This window comes from Peromyscus californicus, unplaced genomic scaffold, assembly GCF_007827085.1.
Source record: "Peromyscus californicus insignis strain IS unplaced genomic scaffold, ASM782708v3 Scaffold_1__1_contigs__length_55948999, whole genome shotgun sequence".
Classification (NCBI taxonomy): domain Eukaryota; kingdom Metazoa; phylum Chordata; class Mammalia; order Rodentia; family Cricetidae; genus Peromyscus; species Peromyscus californicus.
The window spans coordinates 53,028,520-53,051,533 of record NW_026294492.1 but is presented as its reverse complement, the minus strand read 5'-3'; the positions used below and the strand labels follow the sequence as shown (position 1 = coordinate 53,051,533).

The 23,014-nt window shown below is 41.4% G+C and overlaps 2 pseudogenes; both read left to right on the top strand.

Moving 5' to 3' along the window:
- LOC128115871 (zinc finger protein 120-like) overlaps positions 1–23,014 on the top strand; it is an 81,083-nt pseudogene that overhangs the window by 541 nt on the left and 57,528 nt on the right.
- On the top strand, positions 3–21,297 carry LOC128115870 (zinc finger protein 431-like; annotated as a pseudogene).

Sequence of the window (23,014 nt, the reverse complement as noted above, 5' to 3'; positions counted from 1 at the left end):
GCTCGGGAGCCGGGGTGGGGTCCTCACGGGGCTGTGGGAACCGGCGCCCTGACGCCGTGCCCGGTGGGGTCACGTGAGTTCCCTGAGGTCCTCACTGTTCCTGCAACTCCCGGGTCCTGCGGCCTCTAAATAAGTTGCATCTGTGGATTGCGGCTGCGCCTGCGCAGAACACGGGGATGGGAGGGGGTATGCTGTGTGTGGATAGTTCCTTATTGTGACGTCACCATGCAAAGCAAGTGCAGGCGCCGCTATCCTAGTCGCCAGGGAAGGCAGATTGGTAACTGACAGAGCCCTGGTCACTCTCGTGTCTTCTGGAAGTTCTGCACTTGGCACTGAACATTCAGGTGTAGATCCGTCTGCAGTTAATTCTGTGCAGGGCGTAACGTCTGCGTCATTAACACATCTGCATGTGGATGCCAGGGTGGTCCAGTCACGAGTGTCAGCAGGGCCAGACTTACTGGGTTTCCTGGCCTCGTGTGTCACAATTGACTCTATAGTAATTGCGTCTTTATTTCTAAGTTTGCTCTTAAGTTCTGTTGATCTCTTGATTCTTTCCCACACGGTACACTCTTCATTGCGGTTGTGTGCGAAGATTTGAAGTCACATGATCTCACTCTGTGTACTATTTACTCAGTCTTGTGTTGATAATTTTTTCATTCATGGTGACCGTTAGTCATCAGTTTTCCGTTGTTGATAGGAAAAAAATGTTAGACTTTTTATTGTACTGTTGTTGAATCTATAGCTGACATTCTGTACTGACACAATATTGAGGCTTCCTGTCCACGTTGTGGAATTTCTCTCCTTTGTTTGAGTTCCTTGATTATTTTAATTGTAAAGTTATAGTTTGGGCTACAGATATTTGTTAAATTTCTTTGTATTTCTGGCTGTTTAATCTATGGTGACATATGAGAGATGTGGGGGTAGTATTTTTAATTTACTAAATGTATTTATTTCATGTGCATGAGTGATTTATTTGCATATCTATGTGGTCACCCTGTGTGTGTGTGGTGCCCACAGAAGACAGAAGGAGGCATCCGATCGCCTGCAACAGGATGCAGGGATGATTGTGTGCCACCAGGTTAGTACTGGGACCAAACCCAGGACTTCCGCAAGAGCAACAAGTGTCTTAACTGCTGAGCCATCTCTCCAGTCCTAAACATGACAGATTTTCAAAACTTTATGTGTGTGTGTGCACATGTACACGCTGAAAAGCCAGTGTTAAGAGAGTTGAGGTTTCCTTAACAATCTGTCTTTGGGGGCTGTGAGATGACTCAGTAGGTATGCTGGTTAGCTTTGGTCAACTTGACACAAGGTAGAGTCACACTGGTCTGTAGGTAAACCTATAGGGTATTTTCTTGATTAGTGGTTGATGTAATAAGGCCCATCCCACTGTGGTCGGTGCTACCCTGGGCAGGTGGTCCTGAGTTCTATAAGGAATCAAACTCTATGCTAGCAGGAGGGCAGTAAGCAGCACTTCTCCAGGTTGAGAGCATATGTGGAGTGTATAAGCTTATGGTGTTTCTGAGTTAGCAAATCTGTTCGTGGCGAGCTCCTCTTTGTGTGTTAGGTAGAGCTGGAGGCTTTTAATTACTGAAGAGGATGTTCTTTGTTAAGGTCTAATAGTGTGCTCTAAGGTTGCCTGGATCCCAGTGTGTAGCCCCACAATCCATTGACGTTACTGTCCCCCTAAATCCACTCCTCAATTCTTGGATTAAAAGTTTTTGGCACCTCACAGTGTGAAATCTACCCATTTGAGTCACAGAGTGGGATGTCCATTTCAGTAACAGGAAACTTGTTTGTATTTGGGGCATGGTCTGGTCTCCACTGAGGCCAGAATAGAGGGAATAGTTTATTGTATACATCACAGGGGAAACAGACTAGGCAATGGCTTGGATTACAAGTTGTTTAATATTAAGACAGTGAGCTGCAGGGGTTTCAGAAGAAGAATCTGATGGGACAGGGCGAGCGCCTTTCTGTGTATTTCCCAGTCTGTTAATTCATACCATGTGAATGAAGGAAAACCAAATTGGTGTGTGTACAGTTTGTGGATGTTACTTTGAGCCACTGAAATTTCCGATTGGGCAACTGTCTGGTGTTGATAAGTGCAATCCTGGTTGTCTCACTTCAGTCAGGTGAGAATTGAGACACAGGGCATCTGGCTGTGGCTTGTGTGTCAGCGTACAGAAGTGAGCAGCCAACATTTTACACAGAGAAAGACCATACAGTCAGTTATTTATGACATTCCCTCTACCAGGAAAGGAGCTACTCTTTCACAGTCAGTATAGGTAGGTGTTTTTAAGGTTTATTTTTACCTCCTTTGTTGGAATCTCTGTTAGTGTTATATTGCTTTGAAGAGACACCATGACTGTGGCAACTGTTATAAAGGAAAGCATTTAATTGGGGCTGGCTTACATTTTCAGAGGTTTAATTCATTGTCATAATGGTGAAGTACATGGTGACTGCAGGCAGACATGGTCCTGAAGAAGTGCTTGAGAGTTCTACATTTGGATCTGCAGGCAGCAAGAAGAGAGAAGGCCACTAGGCCAGGTTTGGGCCCTTGAAACCTCAGAGCCCACCTGCAATGACACACTTCCTCCAACAAGACCACACCACCTAATCCCTCTCAAACAGTACCACTCCCTGATGACTAAGTACTCAGTCACAGGGCATATGGGGCCATTCTCATCCAAATACCACAGTGTCACTTGTGTTTGCCAGTGACTCCCTGTGGTGATATTGTGTTCCCCAAAATATTGTGCACCCTAATAAACTTATCTGGGGTCAGAGAACAGAACAGCCACTAGATAGAGAGGTCAGAAAATGGTGGCACACACACCTTTAATCGTATTGCTTGGGAGGCAGAGATCCATCCAGTTCTCTGTGAGTTGAAAGCCACACTGGAAACAGCCAGGCATGGTGACTCACGCCTTTAATCCCAGGAAGTGATGGCCAGAAGAAGAAAGGTATATAAGGCGTGAGGACCAGGAACTAGAGCCTGGTTAAGCTTTTAGGCTTTTGAGCAGCAGTTCAGCTGAGATCCATTTGGATGAAGACTCAGAGACTTCCAGTCTGAGGAAACAGGATCAGCTGAGGAAATGGTGAGGTGAGGTGCCTGTGGCCTGTTCTGCTTCTCTGATCTTCCAGCGTTCACCCCAATACCTAGCTCCAGGTTTGTTTTTATTAATAAGACTTTTTAAGATTCGTGCTACAACTCCCAGTTATTAAGAACTTTATTCCTGATGGTGGCGGCACATGCCTTTAGTCCCAGCACTCCAGAGGCAGTGGCAGGCGGATCTCTGGGTTTGAGGCCATTCTAGTTTAAGAGTGAGTTCTAGGACAGCCAGGGATACACTGAGAAACCCTGTCTCAAACATCCCAGAAAAAGAACAGACTTGATTTGATGTTTCTCAAGTGGTTATTCATGTATTTATTTTGAGAGCAATGTGCCATGTAGCCCAGGCTTGCCTGATACTATGTCCTTGAGAATTGCCTTGGACATCTAAACCTGCCTCTGCCACCCAGGGCTGAGAATACAGATATGCAGGTCAGAAGGAAAAAGACAAGGAATTGAGTGTCCTCATGGAGCCCAGGCTTTTATTAGGGATTTCTGATGCAGAGGAAGCAGTGTAGGAATCTGCGTCCATTGCCTACCTGCAGGCTGGTGTAGTCACAGCAGAGAAAGGGATGAGGTTGGAAGGATTCCTGTTTTGTCTGCAGTTGAAATTGCCATTGAGCAATTAGGATATCAGTTTTAGGTGATTGATAAATGTCCTGATCAATGTTTATTTGGGTTCCACAGACCGGGGCAACCAAGATTTTGGATAAAGAAGTGAATTTCCTTCTAGAAACCAAATTGCTGTAGTTCCACTAGTTCAACCAGAATAGAAGAGCTGGACTAATGGCTGTGGTCCTGCCTAACTGGCCTGTTATTTTGCTGGCTGAAAATGTACAGCCCAAGAGAAAGGGTTTTGGTGACCCTTGGTGTGCTCCAACATAAATTGTTCGTCCCCAGCATGGGGCCGTGAAACCTGTTTCAGTGTTCTCAGATAATTTCTCGGGACTGTAATTCCATCATTTGGACTTTCCCTTTCCTCGATCCCAGCGCCCCCTAAATCATTCCTTGCCTTCAAGTTCATGGCCTCCTTTTGCTTTGTTGTTCCTATTTAAATTTGACCTATGGCTCTTTAAAAAACCTATTTAACTTTTTTAAAAAACTTTTTAAACTTTATTTATGTGCATTGGCATCAGGGCCCCTGGAACTGGAGTTACAGACAGCTATGAGCTGCCATGTGGGTGCTGGGACTTGAACCCAGGTCCACTGGAAGAGCAGCCAGTGCTCTCACCTGCTTAACCGTCTCTCCAGCCCCCTGAGCTATAGTTTTTTAAAACACCCTTTTCTTCAAACTCATTAAGAGGCACTCTGTCCTGTCTTTGAATGAGAAACTGCAATGGGAAGGAGTCTGCCTGCTTAGTTTTTGGTTGTGAGCCTAGCCTTTCAAGGCTGGGCCATCTCACCAGCCCACTGTACCTGTTTACTATTGCTTGATTCCACAATACCAAGGTAGGCCCCAGTACATAGAATTAAGTATTGCATCTTTTTCATTAGTGTGGCTTAAGGTGAATCTCCCTGCTTTGTAGGGGTGGTTTCTAGGTGGAGACATTCACCTGCCTCCATTTAATATTAGGCCTTCATGCAGGCCAGAAGTCCTGTTCTCTTGACAACAAGGCTTTTTCTATTAGCAGGCCTTAGTTACTACTTTTAACTTTGCTCCCTCCTAAAGCCCCTAGACTCCCTTAGCTCAGACATCAGAGCTCCCACACACGTTTGGCATCTTTGACCTCTGGTAAGGATGAAACTGCTGAGAGTTCCAGTTACACTTCTGGCTTTTTGTCAAGAAAGCAACTGATTCCTTTTGTTTGAGGACTTTTTTTTTGGTTTTTCGAGACAGGGTTTCTCTGTGTAGCTTTGCGCCTTTCCTAGAACTCACTTGGTAGTCCAGGCTGGCCTCGAACTCACAGAGATCCCCCTGGCTCTGCCTCCCGAGTGCTGGGATTAAAGGCGTGCGCCACCACCGCCCGGCTGTTTGAGGACTTTTTACCCTCACCAGTTTAGCCAGTCCTTATCTCACCCTCTCTGAAGAATTAACCTTACCAGTATTGGAGCAACAATTGATCTGGCTTCTTCCAACTGTATTTGGGGTGTCAGGTGGTAATATTGGGGTATTCCACCAGGGATCTTCCCTCATATATCCCAACTGTCAGATGTAGAGAGGAAAGGAGGTCCATGGCTGGTGTCCTGAAGGATTAAAATGTCAAAAGTCCATTAGACTGTCTTGATCTGCTCACGAGAGCCCTTTCCATTAGACTACTGGTTTTTCTTTGGCCTCTAAGGTTATTCTCCAGGGTTAGGATTAGCAATGAACCCACCATAGCTTTCACATCCTTTGAAAGTTCTTGCATGAGCTAAAAGTCAGCATGATGCCCTTCCCATGTGGCTTCTAGATGGGAGAGAAGAGACATTGACCATCATTTCATGTTTATGTTAAAACAATATGGCTGGTCTCCCTTGGCTATAGGCAGATGCTTCAGTGAGCCAAAGTCTGATGTCTTACAACTGGACAACATCTTTTTATCAAGAAGAAAATATTAGTGAAATATATTTGTCTAATTAACATCTCCTGTAGACTTACACTTAATATCTGTCATGTGTGATACCTTAGGTTGTTATGAAGTCTTTTAGTATTTGGTTAAACTTTTATGTAGAGTGCTAAAGACTGTGCAGGTGGCCAAAGTAATTTTTCTTCTCTTTGTCAAGGACAGTTGTGCAACTGATCTCATGTGGGCTTGAGAAAACCTTCAGGTTTCTGTAGCCCTTTAACCAATTGTCCATCAATGTGAGAATGAGTCAAAGCCTTGCTTGACAAACTAGTTTACTTTGAAACCTGGATTGACCCTCCTTTTGGTAGACTTGACAATGTTTTGAATTCATTGAGTGGGGTTTCCCTGCTCTCTACATTTATAACCTGTCAATCCCTGTTGTATTTATCAATATATCCTTGTCATATTCTCAATCTAAATAGAGATTGAACATGAAATGACGCAGACTAAAGTCCCCTTTTAGAGATGGCTTTCTATGTCAGGCTGCCTGGATTAGAAAAGGTACGTTATAGTTTATCATATTCAATGTGGGATTAAGTACTCATAGTTTAGAGACTACAGGACACAGAAAATATATAAAATAACTGAAGAAAGAAGCAATATTTGGATGTTCTTTTCCCATAGCATGTTTATTTCAAAGCAAGAAGAATTAAAGTAAAAGTATGATTCCCAGGGCATGCTTGGGGAGATACAAGAATGGACATCAAAGTGGACCAGAAGAGTCCCAAGTGTCTTTGGGGGAAAAAAGCAGGTATGGATGTTCCACAATGGGGTTGGAGCATGAGGTGAGGTGTTAAGACCCAGCGTAACCTGTGTCTGCAGTCTCTAGCTGCTCACTGGCTGTAGCTTATCTAGCACCCTGCCTTCTAGTCTTTTGATTCTGTTGGGATGTATGCTTTCCCAAGATTGGCTCTAGGCTGATGCAAATTCGCCTTCCAATTCTAACCATTGTAGAGAATTAGGAACTTTATTGGATTCCTGGCTAGTGTTGGAGGCATGTAACTAAGAAAATTCTTCACTCCCCTATGGAAGCCAGAATACATCAGATGAAGCAATGTGCTAAAAATAAATCAAAGCAATGGGCAGTGGTGGTGCATGCCTTTAATCCCAGACCTTGAGAGGCAGAAGCAGGCAGATCTCTGTGAGTTCGAGGCCAGGCTGATCTACAGAGTGAATTCCAGGATAGCCAAGGCTACACAGAGAAACCCTGTGTCGAAGAAAATCAAACAAACGAACAACAACAACAAAAAAAATCAAAGCAAGCACACCATGGAACTCTAATGCCACCTTATAAGTTTAAATGGTATAATCACCTGAAGACTCGGGAATTTTATGGGTGTCACCATTTTTTTTTGTGCCATGTGGTTGCAGTAACCAAGAAGTCATATAGCATTTACCTTTTTTAACTGAAACCATTAGAAATGATGATAGCCTAGTCACATGGCTGCTTCCATCATGATGAGGTCACAAGCCAAGTTGGCAGCAAACCACAAGGTTGCTCTCTACCCTCTTCTTTAAAATGACATTTTAGTGAGGTCAGCGTGACTATAGAGGAGATGGTCCCTATGGCCTAGGCATGGAGGCCCCACACAGCAAAGTAACACGGGAAAAAAGAGTTTGTTGGCCTCAAGCAGAGACAGTTGAGTCCTTCCATGTGTCTTCCCACACAGATTGTACTGTGGTAGCCAAGCGTTGTCATCCAGGTGTTTCAGCTGCTCCTCAGTCCCCAGACACAGGATGTTACTTGAGCCCATTTTATCCCAGTTGAGTCTGGTCTGGGCTGTGATCATGTTGGTTCAGATTTAAGACCTTCAGAATCCAACTTGTTAAAATAGTTAAATCAAATTTAAAACCTTAGTAGCCTTGTGAGGCACTTCTACCCAGTTAGATATACAGCTTCCAGATGTCATTGTCTACAACAGTCACACTTCAGCACACCAAGAGACTGACTGCCTTCATTGCTTCCACCACACCTGATCCAAGGTTCTCAGGTTCTCTGAGAGAACAGGGTAGGGAGGAAAACAAGGGATAATGCCATGCAGTCCGAGAAAAGATAGGAACGTAAACCTGAGGTTGGAGGTACTATATTGTTTAATCTCTTCTTAGATGGGGTAGAGAAGGTTATATTATGGAAGCCTGCAACCCAGCCAGAGGAGTTGACTCCTTCCTGTTACTGTGCAATGTTTCCTTCTTTTGTATTCTCTCTGTCTCTCTCTGTCTCTCTGTCTCTCTCTGTCTCTGTCTCTGTCACACACACACACACACACACACACACACACACATACATACACACACATTCTGTCTTTTCCTCTAGAGCTCTCTCTCCTTAGGTTATATTCCTTTCATGGTTTATATTGTGCTTATCACCCTCAGTCTCTTATATTCAAATGCTTGTGTAGCAATAGGAGGTGTGTCCTTGTGGGAGTAGGTGTGTCCTTGTTTGTTAAGGTGTGTCACTGTAGGTGGGATTTGAGTTTTCAGAAGCCCACACCAAGGCAAGTGTTTCTTTCTGCCTCTTGCCTGTGTATCAGGATGTACCTGTCAGCCCCATGCCTGCCTACCTTGATGCATCCTTTCACGATCATGCTCTAATCCTCTGGCATTGTGATCAAGCTCCAAATTAGAAACCTTCCTTTGTAAGAGTCACCTTGGTCATAATGTTTCTTCACAGGAATAGGACAGTCACTAAGACAGGTTGTTTGAGTAATACTTTAGCATATTATCTGCCTATATTCTGCCCATGTCATGTGAAATTGAGTAAGGCTGAATGAAAATAATATACTGATTTCTTGACAAAACAGTCCGTCTGTAGCATGGTTATTACTGACAACTCATGAGGATCCATAATGAAAAAGAGCAACAAGAGGGGCAGAGAACTTGGTAGCTCAGGTGGCTGTCATGTACTGAAACAGAGGTAACAGTTACCAGGGTGGTTAACACCATTAAAGAGAAGGCACCTATTCTTCCTTGGAAATATAGAAAGTTGTTGTAAGGGCATTGCCCACCCAGCCAAACATTTGACTATGGAAGGAAAAGGAAGGTAATTCCTGGTCCCAGAAATCACCTTCATACAGAACCTGCTGCTCCTCTGTTCCAATGGGACCAGATCCATCCAAAGCTAGAACCCTGTGTGATGGTATCATCTGTGCTACTTTTTCTTGAAAGAAGATAGATGCTAATTTTAAAGGTTATGAATTCTTCTAGACTTAAAGCTCAGCACTTTTGCAGCCATTTGTTTGGCAGAGTCAAGACCTCAGTAAGGAGACAATGAGTTTTTAATGGCATGAATCCATGTTGATGAAGTCTTGTTTGCATTTTGAGACCACAAGATGTTGAGATACTCAATCTTTGAGACACCTGCCATGAATAGCTTCATGTATGGAGTGAACTTAGCTAAAGAGTAAGATGTGTGAGAAGTTTCAGTGAGAAAGAGCCATCTAAGCCCTTTGAAACTGAAGTCCTAGGTGTCTGATACAGAGCTGCATGATTTGGTGTTTGCCCAGCAGGGGTTCAGGCTTGCCTTGGTCCAATATTTCCTTATTTCTTTGGAAAGGAAATGTGTATTCTATGCTATTGCATGTTGGGCAGGTATAATTAGTGTTTTGATTTTACAGTATGCTACAGTCAAGAGATTGCTTTCAGTGTCAGAAGAAACTGACATTCAAACTGTGTTGGGACTATTACAGAATACAGAGATCTTTGAAGTTAGACTCAATGCACTTTATTTTCATCATGGGTTGACTGTGAGTCTGTCATGGCATGTGAACATGTGGTGGGTTGAATTGAAAATCTCCCAGGTAGGATGACTTTGTCTCTGCTTTGTGGCTTTCATTGGGGTGCTTATGGAACCTTTAGGAGGAGGACTTTCCTGGAGGAAGGTAGTTCCTGGGGATGGGCGTTGAGTGTTTATCTGATCAGCACACTTTGTCATCTATGTATGTTTTCTGGTGGTTGAAAGTGAGCAGCTTCCTTCCTTCTCACGCAGCCACACCATCACCACCATTACAGACGCCATCCCTAAATAATATGAAATAAAATGTAAGCAGTTGCTTTTCCTTGCAAAGGCATTTTTCTGGCCTGATACTTTTATTTTATATTTTTTGGCTTATGGATTTGGGTTTTGTACATGTGAAGCATTTGCTCTTCTGCTGAGCTTTACTCACATCTTAACTTCTCAGTATCGGCAGAGGGTATCATTTTTTTCCCTCCAGGATGGTATGTATTCATAACACTAATTCTGAGTCTCCTGAATCATTGTGTCTTAGTTAGGGTTTCTATTGATGCAATGAAACACCATGACCAAAAAACTTGTTGGCAGAAGAAACAGTTTCTTTGGCTCACACTTCCACATTGCTGTTTATCTTTGGAGAAAGTGAGGACAAGAACTCACACAGGGCAGGAACCTGGAGGCAGGAGCTGATGCAGAGGCCATGGAAGGTTGCTGCTCACTGGTTTGCTCCTCATAGCTTGCTCAGCCTGCTTTATTATAGAACCCAAGACCACTAGCCCAGGGATGACTCTTTTATTCTTCTCCCCACACTGCTTGTTTATGTTTTCCTGGATTTCTATAAGGGATTTATTAATTTCCTCTTAAGGACTTCTATAGTTCATACAGGTGGTTTTAAGGTCTTTTTCTTGTATTTCAGCTATGTTGGAATATTCAAAGCCTGCTGTGGTAGAATAGCTGGGCTCTAGTGGAGACTTATTGCCCTGACTGTTGTTAGATTGTCTTTTTACAACGTCATCTAGGCATCTAGGATTGGGTCTATCATAGATCTAGGACAGGTTCTGATTTCTGGGTTTGTCTTTGTTGGGTGGGTGTTTTGTTTCTTGATTTCTGTTTCCTCTCTGCATTTCCAGGGAGTGGATTGGCTATGTGTTGCCTGGTAGGACATTTTCTTTGGACCTGATAGTTTTGGCCAATGTGGTTCCAGGTAAAGTGTGTTGCTGGGTATTGGGAGCTGACACTTAAGAACAGGGATAGGCTAGGGATCGGAAGGGATTCACAGTAGGGAGCAGAGTAGAGTGTTCCATGAGGATCTGCTTATTTCATCCGCTTGGAATGGAGGGAGACAGTGAGAAAATAGGCCACTCCAGAGGGTCTTCTCTGGTCCTGGCGATGAGACTCATGGGTTGGATCTAGAGGAACAAAAGGAGAGGGTAAGATATACAGACAGCCTGCCTGCTTCCCTGGTGGGAGTGGTCTGTTGGTTAGCTGGATGTGTCTGTTGGTTAACAGGACATGCCTGCTGGAATTGGGGGCTGGGATAAATCAACAAGTGTGGAGAGGGAGGTTAGAGGGGAGAAGATCTGCAGGATCCACAGGAGGTGTGGGCAGAGGGGGAGGAAGTCTGCAGCTGGTGTCCTGTTGCAGAGGTAGAGATGAGACCTGGTGTATTGGGTTTGGAGTAGAGGAAAGGAGGTGAAGGTCTTCAGTGGGCTTACCTGTTTCCCCAGCCTGCTCAGCTGGTGTGTTACGGTGAATGCCTGATGGTGTTGCAGGCTGGGGTACTGGGATGTGTTGGGGAAGGAAGGTTAGAGGAGATCTTTGTGATCCATTGAGGATGGGGTCAGAGAGGAAAGGGAGGAACACAGCAGGTTTTCTGCTACAAAGCTGGGGATGAGTCTGGGGAGATTGGATCTGGAGAACAGGAGAGGTGTGGATCCACCATCAGCCCACTTGTGAAGAGCTAGGTCACTGTCACAGTCTGAACAAAGCAAAAACAAATGTCAACAGTGTAAATAACTCAATGTCCAATTATCTCGGACTCACTGTCTTCTGGGCTCCTCCAAGGGACTCCAGTCACTTCTCTAGCTCTGCCCTCTGCAGCACACACACCTGTCTTCTAGGTTCCAGCTGCCTCCAGTTCACTGCTGCTGCTGTTCTTGGTAGTCATCCCATGGTACTGGCATCTCCATTGTGCTCAGGTCTCTTGTTGCAACTGGGCTGCAGTTTCACAATAGCCTCTCCTAGGCTTTCTTTGTGGTGCTAAACCTCAAGTTCTCTGCATGACTCCATTCAAATGACCTCTCACAATGCCAAGCCTCAGCTGCCCTTCATGACTCCTTCATGCCTTTAAAACCAGTACTGCCTGGGTGACTATTACAACTACTAAGTGCACCTGCCAGTGCAAGGTACAACCTTGGCCACTGTGGTGTTCTGAAAGAAAATAACCCCCAAAGGGTATAGGAGTATTGGGAGGTGTGGCTTTGTTGGAATAGGTATGGCCTTGTTGAAGGAAATATGTCACTCTGGAGGCAGGCTTTGAGGTCTCATATATTCTCAGGCCTCACTCAATCTGATACACAGACCACTTCCTATTGCCTGCAAGATATAGGACTCTCAGCTATTTCTGCACCACCATGTCTGCCTGCAAGCCACCATCTCCCACCATGAGGATAATGGACTGAACCTCTGAACTGTAAGCAAACCACCCCAATTAAATGTTTTCCTTTATAAGAGTTGTCATGGTCAGAATGTTTCTTCATAGCAATAGAAACTCTTTGGAGAGCCTGCTCCAAGATCATCTCCAGAGTATGCAAAAAAATCCACAAATAGGGTGAGGGCTAGACTTTTTCTATCTGAGGGGTAGGAAAAAAAAGCACTCACCCCTCTGATGATAACTTTCTCTTTTAGTTGATCTTGAAAAATCTCTCTGCACACACATAACTAGGACAAATATGAATTACATCTCTCTCCACACAGCTATATTCTCCACACAGTAACATCTCTTTCTACACAGCCATGTATCTCTGCATGCAACTACATCTCTTCACATGCTTCTTCTACATTCTCCACATCTATCTCTCTTTACATCTCTTTCTCATATAACTACATCTCTTGTTTCATACTCCTTCTTACATCCCTCATGCACACTTCTCCCTCTGTATAGTCAGATACATCTCTCTTTCAGCACACACACACACACACACACACACACACACACACACACACACACACCTTCAACAGTCAAACTCTGGACATTTATTTGTTAAATATTTTCAGGGTCTGACCCATTCTCATACCACACAGTTTTTCTCAGGCTAGAGAAGTCACGCCAACTGGTCATGGTGAGTAAAGTAAGCACATATATCTGAGTGGTAGGGTTCTCAAACAGAAAGTGACATTGAAATTCAGGACTTAACAATAAATAATTAGTTGGCTGAACCTTGAGTGGTAGGGCTATGTACAAAAAGTCAATTACTTTAGGGGGTTATGTCTTAATGTTGTCAGCCAGACTTTGTTTTAACAGACACGTGGGAACTTGTTCTTGTGTATTCTCTGCAGGGGCAGCTAGTCCGTTTTGAATTTGCTCTAAAATCTAAAATTAGCTGTCTTTGTGACTGAGAATACTGTTACTTGCCTATGTCAATTATGAAAAATAACCTAGTATTATTTCTATTCATCAAAATTATACAGCTTAAGCAGAAATCATCTTCCTGACCATCCACAGCTATATGTGTGTCCAAACACAATCAGTGGGGAAAATATTCATAGCTGTTTTAAGGGAAGAAATGTGGCAGGTGAGAAAAATTACAGAGAGAAGCAACCAGTCATTTATAGTCAATCACCCCACAGCTTTGCCAAGTGGGGCTTTGCCAAGTGGGGCTTTGCCAAGTGGGGCTTTGCCAAGTGGGGCTTTGCCAAGTGGGGCTCCTCATCAGAGAATTATCTAATGAGTCAATCTGCTGAACACTGGTTGTCACCTGCTGTGTATTCCCATGACCTCTGGTAAAGCCATTGCTACCAGCAGCTCTCAGCAAAACTCTAACGAAAAGAGCCACCTCTGGAACACAGCTTCTGTGTACTGACTCTGAAGAAACACTGCCCAGAAGATTTCACCTCAGTGATGCTGGTCTTTTCTTAATCGCTGCAAATTTCTCAGCTCCAGCTAACCAGCATCAGTTGTCTCAAAAGGCAAAGGTTTTACTTCAGTGGTTCTGGTCTCTTGTTAATCACAGTAGATTTTTTAGCTCCAGTGGACCAGAGAGCATAGTTTCTTCACACAAAAGGTCTGGTAGAGTCTTTACTTCCTTCTGAAATGTCAGAAGCCAGGCCTCCATCTTCTGCACTGCTCTCAATATTCTTATCTTCCAGGCTCCAACAGAACAGTTCGCTGAGCTCTCAGCACTCAATGGCCTTTCTGGCCCAGAGTTCCAAAGTCCTTTCACAGTCCTCCCCAAACAACATGGTCAGGTCTGTAAGCAATACCCCATGATACTGGTACCAACTTGTCTTATTTAGGGTTTCTATTGCTGTGATAGGACACCATAGCTAAAAAAGAAGTTGAGGAGGAAAGGGTTTATTTGGCATATACTTCCATATCACTGCACATCAAAGGAAACCAGGGCAGGAACTCAAACAGGGCAGGAACCTGGAGGCAGGAGCTGATGCAGAAGCCATGGAGGGGTGCTGCTTACTGGCTTGCTCCCCATGACTTGCTCAGCCTCCTTTCTTATAGAGTCCAGGACCATCAGTCCAGGGATGGCACCACCCACAGTGGGCTGGGCCCTCTCTGCCAATCACTAATTAAGAAAATGCTCTACAGACTTGTCTACAGCTGGATCTTATTGAGGCATTTCTTTACTTGGGGTTCCTCCTCTCAGATAACTAACTTAAGTCCAGTTGACATAAAACTAGCCAGCACACATTGGACTACAGGTACTTAACATTCTCCCTACCTTTCTGTATGTTTTTAAGTTTTTTTAAATTTTTTGTTGTTTTGTTTTGGTGTGAGTTGTTGTTATTGCTGTTTTGGTTTTTTGAGACAGGGTCTCACTATACAACAGCTTTGACTGTCCTGGAATTAGCTCTATAAACCAGGCAGGTCTCAAATTCACAGATCTGCCTGCCTCTGCCTCCTGAGTACTGGGATTAAAGGTGTGTGCCACCATCCATCAGGCAAGTCTTTTGAATTTAAAAAATTATACATGCTTGAGTCTCTTGCCGATATATATGAATGTGAACCAAGCATGAGCTGTAGATGTAACTGTCTTATTAAAATAGAAACACAGAGCCAAATGCAGAGTTGAAAACCCAAGAGATCAGAGTAATAGCTGAGCTAAAAACCCTTTCTTACCGTTTGCTGCCGCTGCTGTCCTTTCCCTCAGAAAGAGACCTACTTCCTGTGTGTCTGTCTTTTTATTGACTTTCTGTTCTGCCTTCTCATTGGTTGTAAACCCAACGACATGACGTCCTCACCACTGCCTGTCTATACAGACCTCTAGGTCTTCTATGGTTGGTATTGAGATTAAAGGCATGTGTCTCCATGCTGGCTGTATCCTTGGACACACAGAGATCTGCCTGTCATGTGATCTGGGTTAAAAGTGTGCACCACCACCACTGCCCAGTTTCTGCTATGACTTGCTATTAGCTCTGACCCCTAGGCAACTTTATTTATTAACATACAAATAAAATCACATTTCAGTACAAATAAAATATCACCATATTTCCCCTTTTCTATTTTAATAAAAAGGAAAAAGGAAAAAAGTTATAACTAATATAAGAAAAACTGTATACAAAAGTACAATAACTATATACTATATATACAAGCAATAAATACCTCAACAATGTCTAGTCCACTGAAGTCAGAAGAACATATTGTCTTCTCTTGGTCTGGAGTTACAGATGGTTGTGAGTCTCCAGATGAGTGTGAGGGATTGATTAAAGTCTTCTGCAGAGCAGCACATTATCCTAGCTGTTGGTTCAACTTTACACTCTAATTTTTTTCTGATTCAGCATTTCCTTTGCTAAACGTTTTTACATGTCAGTCAGTAACTTATTGAAATTTGTTCACAGAAATATCATATTACAGTTTAAACTGGCCCACTCTAGTTTTCTGGAAGACCAGTATGGAAGTGGAATGAATGTTTGAGTCTTTGGAGGAATTTTGATTGAGCCCCTGAGTGGTTTTTTCCTTTGTTTTTGTTTGTTTGTTAGAGAGAGAGTCTCACTATGTAGCTCTTATCTGTCTTTAAAAATCTCTACATAGACCAGACTGGCCTAAAAAATCACAACAATTCACCTGTCTCTGCTTCCTGAGTTTTGGAATTAAATGTGTGTACCACCATGCACACCCTTGTTCATTTCTTTTTTGAAGTTAGGAATTTTGATACAATTTTGCTGATGGATACTCAGTAGCATTGCTCTCTTTGTATGTCTCTCTATATTATGTTAGTAGTCATTTCTCTTGCAACGTCATAACCTATTCAGTGGGCACACAATTGAGAGGCATGATCTTCTTTCCTGTTTCCTTCTACAATGACTTGGTGACTGCATTTGAAATTCTGTGACATGGAATAAATGTATGGAGCACACAGAATCATGTAAATGTATTCTCAATGAAGTATACTTGTACAGTTCAGTCAGTCTCACCATTTCTATTACATACATATGTGGGATACTTTAGGATACAGTGACCTATGAGGATGTGCATGTGAACTTCACTCCTGAAGAGTGGGCTTTGCTGAATCCTTCCCAGAAGAGTCTCTCTGAAGAAGCGATGCTGGAAACCTGCAGGAACTTCACTGCTATAGGTAGGAATGCAAGTTTTTTTTGTCATGGTTTACAAAGGGGACAAGCATTTCTTGATCGTTGATACTCTCAGGGGATTTCTGTTGTGATAAAGGAAGAACATGGTGAATAAGTCAGGGATGGTTCTCAGGTTTAACAAAGATAGTGACTTAAATTTTGCATAATTTCTTATAATATATCATACATTTTTTGGTACTGTATTTTAGGCTACAAATGGGAAGACCAGAATATCAAAGAACATCGTCAAAGTTCTAGAAGACATGAAAGGTAATTTTCATATATAAGCTGATACATCTGTATCTCTGTAGAAATTTCAATGTGCCCTAAAGCCTTAAGGAATGGCAACATTGTAAATAAGCACAAGTTTATGATGATTATTAAATACTCACAAAACAATATACCTCAATGTCAGGTAGGTGATCCATGTAATCCAAGGCATTTCTTTAAGAAAGAAGACAATGAAACAATGTGTTAACACGTGACACTATTTTAATCATAGCCCCATGAGATCCATTTTGGACTGTTCATCCCTTTATTTTCGTACCATTTAAGTATTATATAGGCATACACATTGATTAGGGGGATCAGTGTCTGTCCAAGATCTTGTATATGCAAATAGTCCATAGTAAAGTTAGTGTTGCTCATATGCTTATAAAAACTTACCATAGTTTATTGAGAGGGGCAATTTATGAGAGTCAAGAAGGTTTTCATGGTGGAGAAACCTTAATCTCTATACCACATCTCTATGAGGAACAAAAAGTTAGATTGTGTGAATGCAATGTGAAAACCTTTTCTTTGTTATTCTTCCTTTAATAGGTATCTCATTTGTCCCTCTGGCTATAAACCATTTGAACATAAGGAATATGGAATGAAGCAATGTACTTCTCTCTCTCTCCTACAACAGTTAGAAGATATGTCGGAGTGCCCACTATGAGTAGACTTGGTGAATGTGATACAAGTTTACAATTAATTGGTTTCCCAACTACACTGGAAATACATCAACAAACTCACACTGGAAAAAAGCCTTATGATTACAAGAAATGTGGGAATTCTTCTGTCTGTGCTGGTTCACTTTCAAATGTAGTGTGACTCACAGTATAGAAAAATGTTATGCATGCAATCAGTGTGATAAAACTGTGAGTTCTTGCAGTTCTGGTCAGAAATGTGAAAAAACTCATATGGGAAGAGGAAGTGATAAATGTGAATCATCTACTAATGGCTTTAACCATCACGGGTATCTTCAAACACACAAAGACTTTAGATCTGATTCCTCTTTACAATTGCACCAAAGAACTCATGTGGGAGTAGAACCCTATAAATATAATCAAGGTGCAAAAGACTTTGCACATTTCACTGGTCTCCAGTATCTTGAAATTATTCATACTGGCGACAAACCCTATGTATGTAATCAATGTGGTAAAGCCTTTTCAAGTCACCATTATCTTAAAATACATGAAAGAATTCATACTGGAGAGAAACCCTGTATATGTAATCAGTGTGGTAAAGCTTTTGTACATTTAAGTAGTCTTCGAAATCATGAAAAAACTCATGCTGGGGAGAAACCCTATGAATGCAGTCAATGTGGTAAGGCCTTTTTATGTCACAGTAATCTTAAGACACATGAAAGAAGTCATACTGGAGACAAACCCTATGTTTGTAATCAATGTGGTAAAGCCTTTGTAACTCGCTGTAAACTTCAAATGCATGAAAGTACTCATACAGGAGTGAAACCCTATGGATGTAATCAATGTGATAAAGTCTTTGCACAATTCATCGTCTTCAAAAACATTACAAAAACCATACTGGAGAGAAACCCTATGAATGCAGTCAATGTGGTAAAGCCTTTTCAAGTCATAGTAATCTTAAGACACATAAAAGAAGTCATACAGGAGACTCACCCTTTGAATGTAATCAGTGTGGTAAAGCCTTTGCACATTTCAGTCGTCTTCAAAAACATTACAAAATCCATACAGGAGAGAAACCATATGAATGTAATCAATGTGGTAAAACCTTTAGAAGTCACGGTTATCTTCAAACACATCAAAGAATTCATACTGGAGAGAAGCCCTATGCATGTAATCAGTGTGGTAAAGCCTTTGTAAGTCGCAGAAATCTTCAAATACATGGAAGAATTCATCCTGGAGAAAAGCCCTATATATGTGATCACTGTGGTAAAGCCTTTGCACATTCCACTAGTCTTTGAAGTCATGAAAAAATTCACACTGGAGAAAAACCCTATGAATATAATCAATGTAGTAAAGCCTTTACATGTCGCAGTAATCTTCAAGCACATGAAAGAAGCCATACTAGAGACAAACCCTATGAATGTAATCAATGTGGTAAAGCCTTTTTAAGTCATCGTAATCTTCAAATACATGAAAGTACTCATACAAGAGTAAAACCATATGAATGTAATCAATGTGATAAAGTCTTTGCACATATTATTTATCTTCAAAGGCATGAAAGAAGTCATACTGGAAATAAACCATTTGAATGTAATCAGTGTGGGAAAGGCTTTACACAATTCTGTCGTCTTCAAAAACATTTCAAAAACCATGCTGGAGAGAAACCCTATGCATGCAGTCAATGTGGTAAGCCTTTGCAAGTAGCAGTAATCTTCAAACATAAAAGAACTCACACTGGAGAGAAGCCCTATGAATGTAATCAATGTGGTAAAGCCTTTGTAAGTCATCATAATCTTCAAATACATGAAAGTACTCATACAGGAGTAAAACCCTATGGATGTAATCAATGTGGTAAAGCCTTTGCACATATCATTTATCTTCAAAGGCATGAAAAAAATCATCCTGGAGACAAACTATGAATGTATTCAATGTGACTTGCCTGTGCAAGTCACAGAAGCCTTCAAAAACATAAAAGGTGTTGTTATACTAGAGAAAAACCCAATGAATAATTGATGTAGTAAAACTTTGCAGGTCAGTGTAATCTTCACACATCAAAGAAGTAATAGTAAAGAGAAACCCTACAAATGTCACTGTGATAATGCGTCTTTATGTTACAGTCTTCTTCAAAGGCATGACAGGATTACTCCTGGAGAGAAACACCATGAATCTAGTAAATTCAGTAAAGCTTTGCACACCACACACAGTGTTCTCACTGAGCTGTCTCACTAGTGCTCAAGTAAGATTAGTAGAAGCATTCTATCAGTCAAATATTGTCTTTTTTAAATTGTCAACAAAGGATAGAGGAGCACAGAATAATTTGAATAATAAAACTTATTTGAAGTATCAACTTCACATATTTGCAAATGAAAATAGTATTTATCCTGCCATCCAGTTTTTTTTCAATTGCGTTAGTTTATTCTAAGGGGTAAATGCTTGTTCCTAACACTTTCTCAGAAACACAAATGAATGACAGGGAATTATCTCAGTGTATAAAAGTGATTGCTGCTAAGGCTGATGACCTGAGTTCAGTCTCTGGAATACACACATTACACAAACCAGTTTTTCTCTGATTACTACACTTAGGCCGTGGCATATGCACACCACACACCTGCACACATGAATATCTTTGAAACTAAAGTAAGGAATTAGTGAGGTCACTCACCTGCTTAAGGCACTTGCTCCCAAACTTGACTACCTCAGTTTGATCTTTAGTACTGACATAGGAGAAGTAGAGAATACACACCTGTAAGTTGTCCTCTGCCTGTCACATCCACAACATGGCACAGGTGTTTACATGCTGGTAAAAATTTCTAAAGAGATGACATGAACAAAGCAAAGAAAATAACCAAAATATTGAGAACATAGGAAATGATTTTCCAATTGAAATTCATACATTATTGTATTTCATGATATGTCACTCTTCAATAAAATAGATGGTTCATGATTGTCTTACATTATTTGTGTCTGATTCAAAAATAGGTCATTTTATAAACATCTCATCTGGGTGTACTGGTGCATTTTGGAGAGAGGCAAATGGATCTTACTGAGTTTGAGGCTATCATGGTCCACACAGTGAGATCCTGGATACTTATTGCCATGTAGAGAGATCCTGTCTCAAAAAAAAAAAAAAAGGAAAAGAAAATTTAAGTAACTGTAGCATATATCACATTATGGAATTTTTCCTAACTTAATCTGGCTTCATCTCTACTCAACTAAACCCTTCATTGTTTTCACTCACATCAAGAGAACTATGTTAAGAATGGCATTTAGAAGCAATGTGCAGAGTCCATTCACAGAGGGAAAGCAATCCATTGAGTCCTTCAATGACCATGTAGCAGGGATTTTCATCACCTCCAAGTGAGAGAAGATAGAAAGAGTCATGGGACGTCTTCATCTTCTGAATTATAATGACATATTTGAGTAATGGACAGTTGCCTCAGTACTTCTGCTGTAAGATACCCATGTTTAGCTCCTAGCACCCACATCAGGTGGCACAGAACTACTTGTATTCCAGCTCTAAGAGATCTGATGCATTTGTCTGGCTTCCTTGCATGCCACATATGCAAATGGTGTAAAGATATAAACATTTTATATATTTTTATATAATAAAATTTTCAAGTATAAAAATAAAAACTTGAAAGTCCTTTTAAAAATATGGAGTCATCTATCTATCTATCTATCTATCTATCTATCTATCTATCTATCTATAGATATGGTTTAAATACATGTGTGTTTGAGAGAGAAAGAGACTACATATTATAAAAAAGGCTTTCTTATGTATTTTTTAACATTTAAATAAAAATAATTTAATTCAGGTATATTGTCAGAATATGATCCTGGAATGGAAGCACGTAAGGAGATTTCTGAATGCTTGGGAGAACACTCCCAAGAATACAAGAGTCTTGTGTCCACACTTTCCTCGAAACACAAAATAGTTCTTAGAAAAATTTTTATGCTCCTCCCAGGTGCAGCAGATGAGAGTGAGTTTACTTCAGATAACTCATTATTGCTTGCTGTTGTTATTCAATTAAATGTTTAAACTATTCTTTATATGCCTGTATGGAAAAACATGTTTTCTCTGTCTGGCTTGTCTATGTCATTGTATATAGCTTGAAGTCATGAAAACTTTATTAATATGACCTTGTTAACCCTCAGAGTATAAAGTGTTGGGCCATGAATAAAGTTGTCTATGATGTGTGACTTTTGTCTGCCTCATTTATCAGCTGTGTTCTTCCAGATCCCCCTCTAGAATGGTGACAAGTTGCACCTGAGCAGGGACCAGGTCATCTACAAAAGAAGAGAGTGGGGACCCTCACATAAGGAGGTGACAATAGGGGAGAAACCAGGGAAGGCTTTTATTTTCTCAAGTTTGTCAATTATTTAATGTAATTGGTGTTTTGTCATGGGTGTTTGGTCCCTTGGAACTGGAGTTACTTGTAGACAGTTGTGAACTGCCATTTGGGTGTTGGGAATTGAACCCAGGTTCTCTGTAAGAGCAGTCGGTGCTCGTAACCACTGAGCCATCTCTCCAGCCCTTGTGAATCATTTTTTAAAGAAAAGAGAAGCACAAGCAGTAGTATCACAACTATTCAACTGCTGTGGGATGTTCTGTATGGCAAATGTGTTGCTGATTAGTCAATAAATAAAACACTGATTGGCCATTGGCTAGGCAGAAAGTGTAGGCGGGACAAGGAGGAGAATAAAGCTGGGAAGTGGAAGGCTGAGGCAGAGAGACACTGCCAGCTGCCACAATGACAAACAGCATGTGAAGATGCCGGTAAGCCATGAGCCATGTGGCAAGGTATAGATTTATAGAAATGGATTAATTTAAGCTGTAAGAACAGTTAGCAAGAAGCCTGCCACGGCCATACAGTTTGTAACCAATATAAGTCTCTGTGTTTACTTGGTCGGGTTTGAGCGGCTGTGGGACTGGCAGGTGAGAGAGATTTGTCCTGACTGTGGGCCAGGCAGGAAAACTCTAGCTACATTCAGCTGCCTACAAGTCGCTTATGATTATAACCTCTAGCTTCCAGAAGAAGGAACTTTAGAATATTTAGATGAAATATGGGACAGAGTCCAAAATAATATTGAAAAGGAACATGAACTAGAAAAAAAAGGCTCCTATCATTCAACATGGATAATAACCTGTTACTCACTTCCAAAGAGGAAGAGCTACAATTCATATAAGACATGACTTGGGACATGCTATTTTTAAATGGGCTCATTATTACACTAAAAAGGTACAAAGTGTGCAATGTTTGGGAAAACTGGTTGCTAGAACAACTTTTAAACCACACACACAAAAAATGTCCATAGACAAGACAATTTAAAAAATAAAGTTAACTTTTATAAATTATTAGAGGGTATTTAATTGGATACATCCTGCTTTAGGAATTTCCAATTATTCACTAACAATACTATTTAAAGCTCTAGAAGGGCCAGTGGTGGTGGCACATGCCTTTAATCCCAGCACTTGGGAGCCAGAGGCAGGTGGATCTCTGTGAGTTCCAGGCCAGCCTGGTCTACAGAGCGAGTTCCAGGATAGACTCCAAAAGCTACACAGAGAAACGCTGTCTCGAGAAAGAAAAAAAAACTCTAGAAGGTTTCCTTGTCTTGTATAATATTAGAGGGACCAGCCTTAATATTATACATCCCAGGGGCTCAGGAGAGAGAACTATTAACGGCGAGGACTATTTTCAGGAAATAGAATCTCAGCACACCGAGCTCTATAGTCCACTTGCTTTAATTCCTCTGGCATAACATCCACATATACACAGCTTCAGTTCTGTTCTCATATCTAGCTCCTTTCTTGGCTGATTTCTCTCTATACTTATCTACTGCTTCCTCTAAGTTCTATCTTAATTCTCTTGTCTTAACTCTGCCTCATCTAGATCCTTTTCATCTTGTTCTTACCCAG